At 43.0% G+C, this 6028-nt stretch overlaps 1 pseudogene; it reads right to left on the bottom strand.

The window, feature by feature from the left end:
- LOC116098502 overlaps nucleotides 1-815 on the bottom strand; it is a 7066-nt pseudogene extending 6251 nt beyond the window's left edge.
- Between the last annotated feature and the right edge of the window lie 5213 nt (nucleotides 816-6028).

Raw genomic sequence — 6028 nt, 5'->3', positions numbered from 1 at the left:
AGACAGTTATACAAACATGCTCTATACATTGATTGATTCTTCATCTATTTTTGGCAACATCCACTCTTTGTGGTCGGCCATTTCCTGGAATACTGAGCCCTGAGGAATGGTCCCAGGACCCCTCAGGTTAGTTTCTCATAACCCTGGTGCAGCCCCTCTAGGGTCAGTTTCTCATAACCCTGGTGCAGCCCCTCTGGGGTCAGTTAGTATTTTTCCATAGCCTTACAATTTGAACTATGCATATCTTGCCCAAAATGTTTCAGTGGAGAAGAATGTTCATATGTGGCCTAGAGCCTGTTTTCATGATATTTTGGTGAAGAATATGGCTGCTTCTTTTCCATTATCCAAAGAGTCTGCCTGAGGCTAAGGTGAAGAGATTTAGATTAATTGCTTTGACAAAGGAAGTCTCAAAACAGCCTGGTGAAAGACCCCCGTAGGGGACCCCCCACTCGAGTCTTGGGAGACGTGCACCCAAGGAAACATGAGAGACTGTCTTGATGCAAACACACGAGGCAGTTTAATATCGGAGGGTTCCGGGCCGACACGTATCTCACACAGGAGACAGTGGAATCGACGACCAGGCTCAGGGGTTAGGGGTTTATATAGGAAAAAGGTCTGAGGAAACAAAGGAATTGCTGTGGCTATACATGATTGGCTATTTTAAATGCAGTTTGTGCAGATCAGAGCAGAAAATTCTTAAAGGGGGGTGCTATTCGGGGGTTTCTAGATGACCTTCAACTATATCTAAGAGGACCAGATGGCCCATTACTTAGTGTCTGCCCAGGCACGTCCTTGCATGTCTGGGCCCCGGACATGTCCTTGCATATTTTGGTTCTATCTTTATGGTTTATGTCTTCCTGACCTGTCAGTCCCTGGGATATCTTACAGCTTGCTTGCTTTTGCTTAGGTTTGTTTGAACATTCACAGGCCTAGCCCACGGTGTCTTTCTCCAACTTGTAATTTTCACATGCTTCAAACTCCTTTCACTGGTATAAATTCTGTTGTATAGTTACTAATGTTCATTCTTATGAAGAGCATTTTGATGAAAAAAGGAGCAAACTTCAAAAGGAAAAACTACAAAAAACTTCAAAGAGTAAAGGGGCACCAGGAAGTGGAATGAAGCTAAATCCTGTGTTCAAGGATATTAAATGGAATTAAGGGAGTGGTGACCTTGGGGCAAGATTTTACCTAACTAAGCTAATGCTTTTGCAGTTAAAGAAGGGAGAGTTATATCTAAGCATTAGTATGACCTGGTTATGGTTTTGATTAGGATTTTTAATCTGGAATGAAGTACAATTCAGAAATGGAGGGCACCTGTGATCCAGATCTCCGGTCTGGAAGATATAGGCTTTTGATCCAGATCTTGAGTAATTATAGCCATGAAAAGTTAGGCCAGAAGTAATTAGTCTGAATGTGTAACATTGCCTGAGAGTAATTCTAAGCCAGGGTTTGGCTAAGATGTTGGAACGTTGGTGGGGGTCAGAGAGCAATGTTTAATTTTGTCTAGCTGTTAGTAAATCATGTCTTGGGGGACACAGCACTTGAGACTATAGCAAGGACATATCTGGGCTACCTCTGAGTTAGGGGTTGCAGGAGATGGCTTCCTTGAAGCTTTTGCCTCATAAACTGCTGTCATGCAAAGTGTGTGTGGCAGGCCTAGGTGTGGTAGTTCATACCTTTAATCCCAGAACTCAGGAGATAGAGGCATGCAGATTTCTGAGTTCAAGGTCTATCTACAGAGATCCAGGACAGCCAAACTTAGGGAGTGAAGGTGTTGGAAAACAGATAATGTACTTGAACTGCTGATAATGTACTTGAACAAGGGGCCATGTTCCAGCCTCAGCAAACAGTAGAACTTGACAGCTTTGGCCACGTGTCTCTGGCTTTAGAGTCAAGAGAAGGAAACTATTGAGACAATTATCCAGCTCCAGCTGGTTAGCTGGAGCTAAGAAATTAGCAGTGATTAAGAAAAGATAATTAGCATCACTGAGGTGAAATCTTCTGGGAAGCATTTTCTGAGAGCACAAAGAAGCTGTGTTTCAGAGATAACCAAGGTTGTGCCTCATGCTACAGCTGGATGTGGTAATGTATAAGGTGGTTCTGGTTTTGAAGGCATGAAAGACTCATGAAGAACAACTGAGGCTTGGCACTGTGAGGGTTCAGGGAAGGCCATTGGTGAAGGTACAGTTTCAATTGCAGTTGTAGGCCTAGGACTAAAGGAAGGTGTCATGTAAAGAAGTTGAGGCTTGACACCATGAAGAGAGCCTATGAGAGCCCATTGGTGAAGCCTAGTTGCAGTGGAAGACCCCAGAGTTCCACAGATGCCAGTATCATGGGATGACCACCAAGAACAGAAGCAACAATGAAGTAGAGTGAACCAAAGCGTAGAAGGCTACAGAGGGCAGAGCCGGAGAAGTGACCCAACCCCTTTTGAGAAGCCCAGAAGATTATGTGTGGATCCGGGCATTGGAACAAGAAGCTATGAAGTTGAAGTTGCCTTGGATACCTCAAGATGTTAAAGATGTCAGAGCTGTGAGGTACCTGCTGAGGAAGCTGCTAACAGGAGTAGAATTAGCCCAGGAGAAAGAAGTATGTTTCAGTCAACAAAGATGAAGGAGTTGGAGATCAGAGGAGCACTTTGACATGAGAGATGGCGGTGCTGAGTGTGGCATTTGCCCAGCTGGCTTTTGGTCTTTCTTTGGTCCAGTATTTCCTCACAGAAGCAGGATAGAGGGTGAGGGTCGCTTTGTTTCTAGGGAATGGTTGCTAGGTATGGGGGGAGGGCGTGGGAGTGTGGAGCAGGGTCACTTTGCCCCTGGAGAGTGCAGGTGCTTTCAAGACCTGGGTAAAAAGTTCAGCAGAAAGAACAGAACAGAATAGGTTGCTAGGTACCTGCCCATATGGCCCATATGATCTATAGCTATTTTTTGTTTGTTTGTTTGTTTGTTTTTTGTTTTTCGAGACAGGGTTTCTCTGTATAGCTCTGGCTGTCCTGGAACTCACTTTGTAGACCAGGCTGGCCTCAAACTCAGAAATCCGCCTGCCTCTGCCTCCCAAGTGCTGGGATTAAAGGCGTGCGCCACCACCACCCAGCTAATCTATAGCTATTTGTACTCATAACAAAATGGATTGTTAGATACCTATCTGCAAAATCTAAAGCAGGTATTCTCATAACAAAGTAGGTTGCTAGATACCTAACAGCAAGATTAATAACTATTTGTTCTCATCTGTGCTGGTACTTTCCCACTAAGGCAGCTGTAATATTTTCAACTGGGTTAGTACTTTCTCACTTGTGGCTAGCAGAGCAGTTGATGTTCAAACAAGGTTGCTCCCAACCTTGGTTGAAGCCAGCCCTATGAAGCTTTTCTCCATCCACCAAATATGTGTGCATGTGTAAGGTGGTTGGAGCTTTGCTCCATCCACCCAATGTATAGCTGTATATCTTGTCTGTCGATCTATCTGACTTTCTGTCTGTCTGTTTGTATGCATATATTATGTATGTGTTCATGTATATATGTAAAGTTGTTGGAACTTGCTTGTTGGAGCCTACTTTGCTTTATCCAGTGTGTGTATGTGTATGTACAATCTTTTTCTCCTTTCTCTTTTCTCTTACTGCCAACCACCATCAGTAGTGATCCAGTTGGCCACCATCAGTGGCAGCTCCTGGTGACTACTATCAGTAGCAGCACACACCAGTTGTTATTAGCACTGGTTTTTCCCTCCTCCCTTTCTACTTTTAATGGCTTGCTGCTATCAGTGGAGGCTAACACTGGGTACCATCAGTGCCCAACCCCTGTCACCAACACTACATCCACCTGGCTCAGTTTAACCTGTGGTGTTGAAGGTGGTCTTCAACATTTTACACATCACTGAAGTAAATCCCCAATACTTCTTTCAACTGTTAAAAAAAATCATTACACATATTTTTCTAAAGTGGGGCTAAAGAAATGGAACAGTGGCTCAGAGCATGGGCAACTTACAACTACCTGTAACTTCAGCTCCAGAGTATCCAACTTCTTCTGGACTCTGCAGGTACCTATACTCATGTATACATTCCTCATCTCTACAAAGACACATACATATAGATAGACATTATTACAAAATAAGTCTTTAAAATATTTTTTAAAGAGATCATGTTTTGCAGTTTTGCTTAAGTTGGCCTTATATTTTTCAAACAAAAGATCCTGCTGACTCAGCCTTTCAAGTAGCTGGGACTATAGGCACATGCCAAGCACCTGGATTTGTACATATATATGCTATATATATGTAAATATACATGCATATATATACATATAATAAATATATGTATACATAATATATGTACATATACATACATATACAATATGCATATATACACATATACTTTATATAAATATATATGTATTACATCTATCTCTATATATCTATATTTACCTCTATTGTCTCTATCTATATATTTGTATCTGCCTGTCTTTCTGTCTGTCTGTCTGTCTTCCTTTGTGTTCCTTGGGGTATGAAGCCTCTCTAGCCCACATTCCCCCTCAGCATTTATTCTCATTTGTTTTGTTAATGGCTGCCTTTGGGAGATGAGGGTGGGAAGGGATTTCAGTGCACACTGGACTTGCATTTCTTTGATTGCTAGTGAGGTTGAACATGCTTCCCAGTGTTTCTTGGCCATTTGTATTTGTCTTTTGAGACCAGTCTGTTCATTTCATCAGCCAGTTCACTGCTGAGTTCTTTTTCTAGCTGTTACTTTTGTTAGATGCATGGCTGGCAAAGACTCCCCTACTGCTCTGTGGCTGTCTCTCCACTTGATTGATTACCAGTCTCCTTGACTGTACAGGAGCTCTCTGCTTTCGTGAGGTCCCGTCTGTCGATTGATGCTATTTCCTGAGGCAGTGGATCTTATTCCCAAAGCCTCTGCCTGTCTCTAGCTTGGATTTTCAGTCCCCCACCCCAGCAATTTAAAAGCCTTAGTTTAACATTAATGTCTTTGATCCATCTGTAATTGATTTTTGCACAGAGACAGAGAGAGGGATCTAATGTGGATATCCAGTTTTCCTAGCACTATTTGTTGAAGTCTGTCTTTTCTCTAATATATATTTTTAATATCTTTGTGGAAAAAAAATCACTTGGCTGTGTAGCTGCATAAGTTTATTTTCTAAGACAAAATAACTATGGAGCTCACAGGTCCGGGTCAGCTGACTGGCCAGTGACCTCCCCAGCATTACTGTTTTTACACTGGTGCCAGGGATCTGAATCCAGGTCCTCATGCTAGCACAGCAAGTACTACACTAACTGAGCCACCTCCCCAGAGCCTCCGTGAATTGTTTCTGCTCAGGACTGCTTTCGGTATATGAGTTCTTCAGTGCTGTGTATTTAGCTCTTTTCAAGGTCTCACTAAATTGCTATGTAACAGTTTTATGGAATAGTTAAAGGAACATTGGTGTTCTACTGATAAAATCATGGGAAAGACAGCAATCTCTGATCCCAGAGCATTAAAACAATGTAACTTACACCAAGAGTTATCTTGTTAGGATTATGATGTAAACCCTTTCCCTGGATTTCTTCCTGTCACTGGTTTCTTTGCTTTCCTCAGGCAGGAGGATGATGTATACACACAACAAAGCCATAATGCACTGGCCCTCTGTAGCTCACAGACCCCTTTAATACTGATACATCTTCCCATTTCTCACTGTGGCTATGGCTTCTCTCTTCCCCTCCCCAAGTGCACGCTGGGAGGACACTGCCATCAGCTTCACTCTTTTTCCTCCTACAGTCTTGTAGTTCTATGAAGTTACCGCGGGGAGTGTTCTGTTTTGACTCTTTCTTCTTCAGGTATAGTACTCTCAGTGATTAGAAGGGAGGAATTTTTAGCTAAGGCGGACCTTGAAATTCTTATCCTTCTGCCTCTACTTCCCAGTGCTCAGATTACAGTTGTGTATGAGTTTCTCCTGTTTCATGCAGTTCTGAGATCCGGCCTGGGGCTCTGTGCATGCCAATTTACCCCAACCCCCACCTCCTGCCACCACCACCCCGCCCCGCCCCC

The sequence above is a fragment of the Mastomys coucha genome, unplaced genomic scaffold, assembly GCF_008632895.1.
Source record: "Mastomys coucha isolate ucsf_1 unplaced genomic scaffold, UCSF_Mcou_1 pScaffold20, whole genome shotgun sequence".
NCBI classification, from domain to species: Eukaryota; Metazoa; Chordata; class Mammalia; order Rodentia; family Muridae; genus Mastomys; species Mastomys coucha.
Note: the sequence above shows the minus strand (reverse complement) of the source record. Positions and strands in the feature narration are given on the sequence as shown.